This window comes from Stenella coeruleoalba (assembly GCF_951394435.1).
Source record: "Stenella coeruleoalba genome assembly, chromosome: 16".
NCBI classification, from domain to species: Eukaryota; Metazoa; Chordata; class Mammalia; order Artiodactyla; family Delphinidae; genus Stenella; species Stenella coeruleoalba.
In genome coordinates, this window is record NC_137162.1 from 35442037 (window position 1) to 35454353 (window position 12317).

At 43.0% G+C, this 12317-nt stretch overlaps 1 protein-coding gene and 1 pseudogene across 3 annotated transcripts in view; both read left to right on the forward strand.

Annotated features, from left to right (window-relative positions):
* HTR7 (5-hydroxytryptamine receptor 7) overlaps nt 1–12317 on the forward strand; it is a 92913-nt gene that overhangs the window by 19946 nt on the left and 60650 nt on the right. The window lies entirely within an intron of this gene.
* On the forward strand, nt 817–2078 carry LOC307174979 (heterogeneous nuclear ribonucleoprotein A1-like; annotated as a pseudogene). Its single transcript has one exon. The product of its transcript is annotated as a heterogeneous nuclear ribonucleoprotein A1-like (transcript).

Here is a 12317-nt window from a genome sequence, read left to right on the forward strand (position 1 = left end):
ATAAAAGATGATTGAGAGGAGTGAAGATGGAGCAAAGTGGAGGAGTTCAAGATACGTCTGGGAGGCACACTGGCAGAACTAACTGATGGATTGGATCTGGGGCGTGAGGGACAGAGAAGAAAAAAGGATGACTATGTGCTTTGGGCTCGAGCAACTCAGTCGATGGTTATGCTGTTGATCAAATAAGAGAGTAGCAGAACTGGTGGTGAAAATCAAGAGTTCTATCTTGGGTTTTTAAAAAAATTTATTTTATTGATATATAGTTGATTTACAATGTATTAATTTCTGCTGTACAGCAAAATAATTCACTTATATATATATAATACACACACACACACACACACACACACACACACACACACACACACATTCTTTTCCATTATGGTTTATCACAGGATATTGAATATAGTTCCCTGTGCTATACAATGGAACTTTGTCGTTTATCCATTCTCTATATAATAGTTTGTATCTGCTAACCCCAAACTCTCAATCCTTCCCTCCCCCCACCCTTGGCAACCACAAGTCTGTTCTCTATGTCTGTTTTGTAGATAAGTTCATTTGTGTCATATTTTAGATTCCACCTATAAGTGATATCATTTGGTATTTGTCTTTCTCTTTCTGACTTCACTTAGTATGCTAATCTCTAGGTCCATCCATGTTGCTGCATATGGCATTATTTCATTCTTTTTTATGGCTGTGTAATATTCCATTGTATATATGTACCACATCTTTATCCATTCATCTGTTGATAGACATTTAGGTTGCTTCCATGTCTTGGCTATTGTGAATAGCGCTGCTGTGAATATAGGGGTATCTTTTTGAATTATAATTTTGTCTGGATATATGCCCAGGAGTGGGATTGCTGGATCATGTGGCAACTCTATTTTTAGTTTTTTTTTTGAGGAACTTCCATACTATTCTCCATAATGGCTGCACCAATTTACATTCCTACCAACAGTGTAAGAGGGTTCCCTTTTCTCCACACCCTCTCCAGTATTTGTTATTTGTAGACTTTTTAATGATGGCCATTCTGCTTTCTGCCTGTGGACGCCACCGAGTAAGCATCGTTGATGTCTCCCCCCAGCTCCACTGCCATCATGTCTAAGTCAGAGTCTCCCAAAGAGCCCGAACAGCTGCGGAAGCTCTTCGTCGGAGGTTTGAGCTTTGAAACAACCGATGAGAGCCTGAGGAGCCATTGTGAGCAGTCGGGAGCGTGCACAGACTGTGTGGTAATGAGGGATCCAAGCACCAGGCACTCCAGAGGCTTCCGGGTTGTCATGTATGCTACTCAAGGCCACACGAGGTGGATGGAAGAGTTGGGGAACCAAAGAGGGCCATCTCAAGAGAAGATTCTCAAAGACCTGGTGCCCACTTAACTGTGAAAAAGATTTTTGTTGGTGGCATTAAAGAAGACACTGAAGAACATCACCTAAGAGATTATTTTGAACAGTATGGAAGTGATTGAAATCATGACTGACCAAGGCAGTGTCAGAAAGAGAGGCTTTGCTTTCGTAACCTTTGATGACCATGACTCCATAGACAGGATTGTCAGTCAGAAATACCACACTGTGAATGGCCACAACTGTGAACTAAGGAAAGCCCTATCTCAGCAAGAGATGGCTAGTGCCTCATCCAGCCAAAGAGGTCGAAGTGGTTCTGGAAGCTTTGGTGGTGGTCGTGGAGGGGGTTTTGGTGGGAATGACAGCTTTGGTCGTGGAGGAAACTTCAGTGGTCGAGCTGGCTTTGGTGGCAGCCGTGGTGGTGGTGGCTATGGTGGCAGTGGGGATGGCTATAATGGATTTGGTAATGATGGGAGCAATTTTGGAGGTGGTGGAGGCTACAATGATTTTGGCATTTACAACAATCAATCTTCAGATTTTGAACCCATAAAAGGAGGAAACTTTGGAGGCAGAAGTGCTGGCCCCTATGGTGGTGGAGGTCAGTACTTTGCCAAACCATGAAACCAAGGTGGCTATGGCTGTTCCAGCAGCAGCAGGAGCTATGGCAGTGGCAGGAAGCTTTGATTACCGCCAGGAAACAAAGCTTAGCAGGAGAGGAGAGCCAGGGAAGTGACAGGGAAGCTACAGGTTTGTGAACTCAGTCAAGCACAGTGGTGGCAGGGCCTAGCTGCTACAAAGAAGACATGTTTTAGACAATACTCGTGTATGGGCAAAAAAAACTCGAGGACTGTATTTGTGACTAATTGTATAACAGGTTATTTGAGTTTCTGTTCTGTGGAACGTGTAAAGCATTCCAACAAAGGGTCTTAATGTAGATTTTTTTTTTTTGCACCCATGCTGTTGATCGTTAAATGTAATAGTCTGATCATGGTGCTGAATAAATGTGTCTTTAAAAAAAAAAAATGATGGCCATTCTGACTGATGTGAGGTGATCCCTCATTGTTGTTTTGATTTGCATTTCCAAGAGTTCTATTTTGAATGCTAAGTTTGATATCATTAGACATTTGGGTATAAGAGTCTCGGGTTCCAGAGAGAAGTCAGGACTGGAGACACAAATTTGGGCTTCATTGGAAATGATATTTAAAGCCATAGGGTGGGGTCCAGCTACCCGTCCTTAGCAAGATAAAATGTTTAGAGGTCAAGAGAAGAGGAAGAGCCAGCAAAGTTTAAAAAGGGATGGGCAGTGAAGTAGGAACACCTGGAGAGTGCTATCACGGAAATTAAGGGAAATGTTTTGACAAGGATAGAATATCACCTGTGTCAAACGCTGTTGTAAGATAAAGCTAGAAAAATGGCCAGTGAATTGGGTGACCTTGAAGTCACTGGTGATCTTGAGAAGAGAGGTTTCAGTGAAACAGTGGAATGGAAGCCCCGGTGGAGAGAGGTGAGGAGAGATTGGGAGGAAGGAAGGAGAGACATTGACTAGAAGCAGCTCTTTCAAGAAGTTTAGCTACTCACCTGGGAGTCGGGAAACCTGCATTCCAACCCTGTATCTGCTGCGTTGTACCTTCGAGATAATTGTTTATGTGCCTGTCTTAAATTCCATTAGAATGGGCAAGAACTTTGACTTCGATTTTCCTAGCATTTGCAGAGTTCCTGGCACACAGTAGGCGCTGAATCATATTTGTTGAATGAATGGATCAATGGATTAAGGAATATCCTACTAGAGTAGAAACACTTTAGGCTCAAGACAGTGTCTGATTCATCTTCCTCAGGCTCATGTACACTAGTGGGAATGCAAAAATATCCCTGAATGAATGCAAAAATATCCCTGAATGAATAAATGAGTCTGGTAAATTTGGGAGTAGAGTAGGGGAGCTTGGTGTGGAAAGGTCAGGGATCGGGGCTGTTTAGACCAGGATTCCCGTAGGAAAAGTCTATATGGGGTCTTGATGAGGCTTCAGGGAATGCCAGCCTGCCTGCAAACCACCCTACCTGTCCAGTGATGCCAGAAATAGGGGCCAAGGTCAGTTCCATGATTTCCTTCAGATGCTGCTTGAGGCACGTCAGGGACTTGAGTTCACTCATGCTGAGGTGCGCTCAGTGGGTCAGTCGGGAAGGATAAATGACGGGTACCTTGTATAATGTTGTAGAGAATGGGGAGGGGAGGGTTTGTGGTGCACCATCACTCCTCAGATAACATCCTAGCTGTCTCCTGCGCTTGCCCTTTCCTCTGTGTACTTCGTATGTGTCACAGGAAGTATAGGGGCTGCTTCTGTTTTCCTGCATATACCATGTCCTCCTTTGCTTCCATGTCCCAGTACATTCTGTTTCCTCTGCCTAGAATGCCCTCCTCTTTTCTGCCTATTTCCCAAGCATTCTTCATGACGCAGCGGAAGTGTCATGGTCTCCAGGAGGCTGTCCCTGACACCTTGGTCTGGCTTAGGTGCTCCTCCCAGGCTCTCCCTGACCACTCTGAGCTTCCTTCTCTATCACCATCAGGCTGAAATGTAGTTGATTATATTTCTCTGTCCCCCACACATCAAGTGCTGAGGTTCGTGGGGACAGAGACATCTTATTCATCTCTGTTTGCTTCCAGCTTCTGTTGGTATGTGGAAAGTCTCAATAAATATTGGCTGGAGAAGTGAATGAATGAATGAATGAATGAATGAAACTGGCAACAATTGACTATTTAATTGTGTCTTGAGTATGAAACAGGAAGGGAAAATGAAAGAGGGACATAGAAGCCACACCATTTATGACACAGTTCTGCTTCAGCGGGTCTTGTTTCCTTACTCCCTTGAGTGGGTACCTCATCATAGCAGCCAGAGCCTTTTTTCTATATCTTTGAAGGCACAGTTCTGCTTCTCATGGCTTATGAAGATGCTGTGGATTTCATTTCCAGGATGTCCTGTCACCAAGGTCTCCCTGTAAGGAGGGTCAGGATAATAGGGTTTTTACCTGCAGAGCGTATCATATGAGTGTCCCCAGCAGCCTTATTGGGTTAGCTTCCAAGCCCCAGGGGCAAGATTAGACACTGGAGACAGTATGATGGGATGCACTACAGCCACAGATATTTCAGATATACTTGTACAAAAAGAAATCACGTTTTGAATCTAACCTTGCCTCCAGAACCTCTCATTGCTCCATCTTTGGTGAGTCTGAGGCATTTTTCCATTTACATGCTGGTTCCTATCTTGATTCTTCTTCCAGGGAACAGCTCCTACCCTGGTAAATTCCTAGGAGGCTGTTACATTCCCCTCAGATATCATTTGTGTGTAGCCTTGTGATAGATTATAGAAATGGCTCCCAATTCTTCCCATGTCTGTTGTGCCTTTCAAGTGTGACTTTACCACCCTTCCCATATTGACTCTTGGCGTGGCCGTCTAACTTGCTTTGGCTGATGGGACTTTAGCAAACATGGTGTAGGCAGAGACTTGGAATTTGCCTTCTTTTGCTGGTTTTGGGAACCCTGTGACTGCCGTCATGTGAGGAAGCCCAGGCTGGACAACGAGAGACCCAGGGCTTAGTCCTCCGACTTCCCTGGCTGCCAGTTACCACTCAGGTGAATGAAGCCATCCTAAACTACTCAGGCACCAGCAGGTCTACCACCCGACCACAGACATAAGAAAACCCACCCGAGATGGACTGACGTTGCCTGGCCCAGAACGGCCCCCCTAACCTGCCAATAGGGAGCTGAATAAATGGCTGGTGTTGAAACCACATGGTTTTCGATTAGTTTTTACACAGCAAAGGCTAACCGACAGCAAGCCTTTAGTATCTTGACCCTCCTTTCCCCTGAATTTATGTTCCCATGTTGATTTGTTTGTGTTATAGCACAATGTCCATAATGTTCTCTGGATGACTGTTTATAAGTCTACCTTCGCAGCAGACCTTGGATACTCCAAAAGCAGCAGTGGTGTCCGCAGGGCTAATAGGATTTGCTCACCTAAGGCCTATCCCAGCGCCTGGACCAAGAACGCACTCTGGAAATGTGGACGGGCCAGATGAGAATGTGCAGCTCAGTTGTGATGTCTTTGGGTCTTGGCTTCTGTGTCACCAACAGTCTCTTCACTTATTTCTTCCCCACTCCCCAGCTAGGTATCCAAAACCTGATGTTTGCTATACTCGTGACATTTTGTATTTTCACATTCTCTTTTATAGTTATGGTGGTCTTTTTCCCATCCTTATCCTATCTTTGTGTATCTATAGATAATAAAGTCCCCCAAGTTTTTTAAAAATAGGATTATATAGTCATAAAAGATACTGCCGGAAAAAATTCTTTTGATGGAATCCAAGTTTCTTTTTTCTAAATTATAGTTTTCAGATGGCATTACATGATGATTGATTTATATTTTCTTTGATTTTATTTTCAATGTGGAAGATTTATATTTTCAAAATGAACAATTTTTACACTGAAAGCTATTAATTTCATCTTGTCTAAGGTGATAACTTCAAACAAATTCGTTTAATGTGTAGCTTCGGTAAAAATCTATGATTGATTGTTGGCATTTTGGGAACCCTAGAAAGTCAGTCATATGAAGGAGTCCTTCAGAGTCAGAATGAAGGAAGAGGAAGGTAACTCAGGTAATAGTCATTAACAACTCCCCAAGAAATTTTTGTTGGATAAATGCCCAGTGGAGGATTAAATGTTGCCTTGTATCAGTCAGACTCTGGGCTACATGCTGACCGTCTCTTTGAATCTTCCCAACAGCCCCACGCGGTAGGTTCTATTATCACCATTTTACAAACGAGGAGAGGCTTAGAGAGTTTAATCAGGTTACCCAGAGTCAGAACCTGGAATCAAACTTGGGTGTATCTGATTTCAGCGCTGGTGTCTTAACTCTTATGCTTCACAGAGAAGTGGATAGAAAATATGGTCTATTCCTTTTAGGTCATGTATCCTCTTTTAAAGATAAAAATCAGATAACATATCTAGACCTTGGAGGTTCATCTAGGAGCATGATATCAGCACCTTGAAATATTCTGTACAGTGATAGCATAGGGACCGACCTTGGTGTGTATGTTGCCCCATACCCATTCCTAACTGCCCAGAAGTTCCAGGTTTGGCATGTCAGTGGTCAAATTAACAGACAAACAGAATCAGTGAGTGTTAAAACTGGAAGGGACCTGTGCTAGTTCCCATCTCCAGGTCTTACTCTCTACCCTTCTCCACTCTGTTCTCTTCCCTGGAAAACTGATATGTTCTTTGACTTCTTGTTGAGTTCAGCCAATGGCAAGTCCAGGGAAGGATATCAAAGGGAGATCCAGCCCTTCCTGCAAGGTGATCACCTTGCACTGACTGTGCCCCTTGATGGGAAGTCGCTGCTCCTCTCAAGGTGGCCCTTGCTACATGACTCCTTCCTTTTGGGTCCTGTAACTGCCTCCTTCCCTCCTGCCTTTGGACCTGGGATGGTGATTATTCTTCTGTGGCTGCCCTGTCCTTTGTAGTTTCCCTACCTCCTGCCCATACCTCCGTAAATAGTCACCTTGAATTATCCTAATTTGAGTCTATTTCTTGCTGAGACCCTGATTTATAGAGAATTCTAGAGATTATGTAGTCCAACCTTTACATTCTATAAAGAGAAAACTGAAGCACAGAGAAAGTAAGTACCTGTTGAAACAACTAACTAAGTGGCAGAACCAGAACTTGGAAGGCACACTGGACTGACTTGTCCAGTGACTCCAGTGACAAAAGACAGTGACTGGCACAACATAAGTTGAGGAAGTTGTTCATTTATTTCCCTTTTTTGTAGAGCAACTTTTCTGGGTCACATCTTCCTGTGATGACTTTGGGCCATGTCATTGCTCAACTGCACTTGGGCAACTTCTCAGCTATGACTTTTGCCTTACCTTGGGTGCTCTAGAATAAAAAAATTCATGAATAGTCTTCTGTGTTTATCTGGTTACAAATTGAAAAGCAGTGTAGGCGGGTGGTTTGTGTGCGATTGTAATTAATGTCTTTCAGGGTAAATGCTTTTTGTTCTCTAGGAAAGGCAGGATTTTCATCAGCTTAATAACATCCACAAACCAATATGGCAGTGAATCAGGTTCTTCCCATCAAAGGAAGAATATCATTACACTGTTTATTGATAACAATTATTGAACTGTATTCAAGTTGTAATTACTGAAACTTGGCTTTTGTCAATGCACTAGCACAAGATAAATAGTCAATAAATAAAAGTCTGTTGAATTATTGAATGAATGAATGTTCTTATTGTTTAGTGGGAGATGGTTTAAAGTTAGCAGTAGCACCTAATCTGTCTAGAGCAGGGATTCATTCTTTGACCTCGCAGGTGTTCTCTGTTGGCTATTGAAATCTGATAAATTAATTAAAATTTTATCGATGCCCTTTTTTTTTCTTGTTCCTTTTCCATACCTGTGTTGATGTAGAAGGAGCACTGCTTTCAGAATGGAAAGGCCCTGCTTTTTGTTCTCATTCTGTGACTTCCTTATTAACTGTAAGGTATCATTTCACTCTCCCCGTTGTGAAGTTGGGTTGGTAATACCTTTCTCTTAGGGTGTTTTGGTGGTAAAAATAAAAATGTATATGCAAGAGTGCTTTTCTTGTAAGTTGTGGAGATTGTTGCTTTTACTGTAGTTTTAGGGTGTTACAGCTGTCCTTTGAAACAACAGACTTGGCAGGACTGTGGGGTCTGTGTTGATGTTTTAATCCTTGTGTGTACTAGTTCAGATGCTTGGGATCCTCTCCCGGTATCTGTAAAAGTCACTTGTAGTTCTTATGATTCTAAAGAAATAACTCAAGAAAATGATCAGAAGCCACATTTCCTATAGTGAATATCCCCCTTTTGTGGGTTGGGTCGTTCTAAGAGCCTCCAAGTCCTTGCTCCAAATAATAATGGTCTGAATTCATGTTCAGTTCCTCTTCTCATCAACTCTTTCCCCCCCAACATCTCTTTCAATGTGTTGGGGTCCTTCCTTCCCTCTTTGCCCACACCCTCCAACAACAAAAACAAAACCTAAAAGCCATTACTCTCTCTCTTTTTTTTTTTTTTGCGGTACGCGGGCCTCTCACTGTTGTGGCCTCTCCCATTGCGGAGCACAGGCTCCGGACGCGCAGGCTCAGCGGCCATGGCTCACGGGCCCAGCCGCTCCACGGAATGTGGGATCTTCCCAGACCGGGGCACGAACCCGTGTCCCCTGCATCGGCAGGCGGACTCTCAACCACTGCACCACCAGGGAAGCCCAAGCCGTTACTCTCTTAATCTGCCTGGGAACAACTTAAAAGATCTGTATTATTTTATTATGTGGAACAATTTGTTTCCTTTCAGCCCCTTTCTCTCTCATCAGATTAGCCTAGAACCTTCCCTTTCACGACCTAGAATGACTTTTTCCCCCAGAGGTGAATTCTTCACTTTCTTAGAACACAGAAGCAGCTGGAGTAAACGTTTCCCCCTTTTTCAAAATAGGAGATTTTCCTTCCTGATAAATATAGATGTAGTTATGATTAATAAAATGCAAATTTACTTAAGAGCATTTAAGCTATCATAGCTTTTCGTCATTCTGTATTTTTTCAGACAACCGATACTAAAAGTACAATTACTACTAAGTGTGGGCTTGAAAAATGTTTTGACATTTAAAAGGGGTCCTCATTTTTGAAGGAGGATAGGAATCCCTGGGATATACCTTTTAGATTGTGAGATACTGCCTGCACTCTATTCCTCCCCAGAACTAGTGGGAAGCTAGCTGGTGCCAGTATAAGTGAGGTTCTTTGAGCAGGATCTAGGATGGAACTGAGGGGTTTTGTTTCAGGTTTATACAGTGAAGAATAAGGCTGAACTAAAGCTAGTGTCCAGGACAAAAGTGAGCTTGGGAACCACGAGGACAGTTCGAAGCAGGTAGGCCACAGAAGTAGAAACCATATATCAGGTTAAGCCTTCATGGGGCAATTTGGGGTTGTGACTCCAAATTACCCACAAATCATTGGCTGTTTGGGAGAAGTTATGGCGGAATGGGGTATGCTGTTCAAAGACAATGTCCCAAACCCAGCAGATCCCTCTTGACTTGGTTCCCAGCCCTAGACATGTCTGCTTGCCATAGTGGATAAAGAAGCAGTATTTGTGAAAAGGAAGTAGGAGAGATTTTCTGGGAGGGAGCGCAATGAACACGTATTTCCATAGTGGTTTTTATTTCATCTTTTCATTGTTGTTTAACAGCTTTAGTGAGGATAATTTACATACCATAAAATTTACGTGTAAAGTACACAGATCAGTGATTTTGAGTGAATTTATGGAGTTGTGTATATATCACCTCGATCCAGTTCTGGAAAATTTTCAGTACTTCCCCCAATTCCCTGTGCCCTTATTTCCCATTTCCCATTCCTAGGCAACCAGTCTTCTGCTTTCAGTATCCATAGATTTGCCATTTTTTTTGAAATTTCATGTAAATAGAATCATACAATATGTGGTCTTTTGTGTCTTGCTTCTTTCAGTTGGCATAATATTTTTGAGGTTCATCCATACTGTAGTATGTATCAGTAGATCATTCCTTTTATACACACACACACACACACACACACACACACACACACACACATATTTGCAGAATAGTATTCTGTTGAATGGATATACCGTGTTTTGTTTATCTACTCAACAACTGAAGGACATCTGAAATGTTTCTACTTTTTTGGCTGTTATGAACAGTTCTAAGTCCTCGTGTGGATATTGTTTTTATTTTTCTTGGGCAGATAACTATGAGTGGAATTACTAGTAAGAATATGTTTAACTTTCTAAGAAACTATCGAACTATTTTCCAAATTGGTTGTACATTCCCAAAAGCGATGTATGGGAGTCCAGTTTCTTTATGTTCACACGTCTTTTTTGCTTATAGCCACTTTAGTGGGTGTATAGTGGAATTTAGTTGTCATTAAATTTGCATTTTCCTATCCATTCCTGATTTTGAGCAATTTATTAGCCAATCCTGTATTTTCTTTGGTGAGATGTCTATTCAAAACTCCACCCCCCTTTTTAGTTGAATTGTTTGTGGGGTTTTTTTTGTTTTTGTTTTTTTTGGTACGTGGGCCTGTGACTGCTGTGGCTTCTCCCGTTGCAAAGCACAGGCTCCAGACGCGCAGGCTCAGCAGCCATGGCTCACGGGCCCAGCCGCTCTGCGGCATGTGAGATCCTCCCGGACCGGGGCACGGACCCGCGTCCCCTGCATCAGCAGGTGGACTCTCAACCACTGTGCCACTAGGGAAGCCCTGTTTGTGGTTTTATTATTGAATTGTAGGAGTTCTTTATATATTCTGGACACAAGTCCTTTATCAGATATATGATTTGCAGATATTTTCTTTCATCCATATATTTTCTTGGTAGTATGTGAATTATTTTATTCATTTATTGTTGGCAAATATTGATTATCACTTACTGTGGAATGGATTCTGTTCAACACTTTGGGAATAGAGAGCAAACAAACCAGACCAAATCCTCGTTCTCACAGAACCTTGGATCTAGTGGAGGGACTCAAACAACACATAAACTAAAAAGTGTAATAGTGAGTAATTTGTGCTTTGCAGCAAATTAAAACATGGTGAGGTGAGTAGAGAAGTGCCTTTTTAGAGTGAGTGGGTCTGGGACACATTTTCTCCAGTACTTGGACATTTGAACAAAGACCTGAATAAAATTAGGCTGTAAACTGCATGGCTGTCTATGCAAAGGGTCCCACTCATAATCTTTACAAACCATGACTCTAAATTTCATTGCTCTGGGACAAAGTCCTAGGTCATGAACACCAGGGATGATATTCAAGATATTTAACTATGACCACTGACCAATTACAGTGGATGTGGGTATTAGGGCTGGATGATGGAGATAGTGGGGGCCACTCAGAGAGCGTGGGGCAGTAGCTGTTTGCCAGCTAGAATGGAAGTATTATATTAACAAGTGGTACAGTCATACCAGTGTATATACCTGGTATGAGATCAGACTTACACCAGACATTGTCATGCAATTTGAGGGAAAGAGGAGTTGAGTCAGGGGAGGGTCTCAAAGTATCAGTGTGGAAGCACCAAGAAGAAACCAACCCAGAGTCTGGCCGGTGGACAGGGGACTTTTAGGGGTCCTGATCCAACGCAGACAGGCATGGAGGCTCAGCACGGCTCGAGGTCTTTCTCTAGAGTATTAACTCACAACCTGGGCTCCTATGAGAATCATCTGGAGAGCTTTTAAAAAGTGTCTGCACCTGGGTCCCAATCCAGGCCAGTCAAATCAGAATATCTGCAGGCAGGGCTTAGGCAGCAAGCGTTTTAAAAGCGCCCAGATGATTCTAATGGTGTCTACATTGAGAAGCCCTAGGGAGAACCCATTTTGCTTTGAGCAGGATTGCATCCAGTCCTGAAGGAGATAAGTAAAATGAAGATACTGTGGAGCATCTGCAAACATGCCTTCTTGTGTTGCTTGAGGAAAAGCAGAGAGAAGCAGCAGCAGCAACTCCCGTTTTTTGAGCACTCGTTAAAGCACATGACTTCATGTAATCCACTAATTATTATCCTGGTAGACTTTGTTCCCTTTATACACGTGAGCAAACTGAGGCTCAGAATCACATGATTACATGTGTGATTACTCAAGATCACACAGTTCATAAGGGGAAGAAGTCCTCCTTTTCAGAGGATGAGCGTTCTTCATGTGACAGTCCTGGAAACCTTCAGTTTCTTATTGCAAACAGAATTGCAAAACCTGAAGTTTGGAAAAGAGGCTTCCATGTTCCCACAACGTATGGCCCAAGAAAACAACGTTAAAAGTCATACTTTGGGGCTTCCCTGGTGGCGCAGTGGTTGAGATTCCGCCTGCCAATACAGGGGACACGGGTTCGTGCCCCGGTCCGGGAAGATCCCACATGCCGCGGAGCGGCTGGGCGCGTGAGCCATGGCCGCTGAGCCTGCGTGTCTGGAGCCTGTGC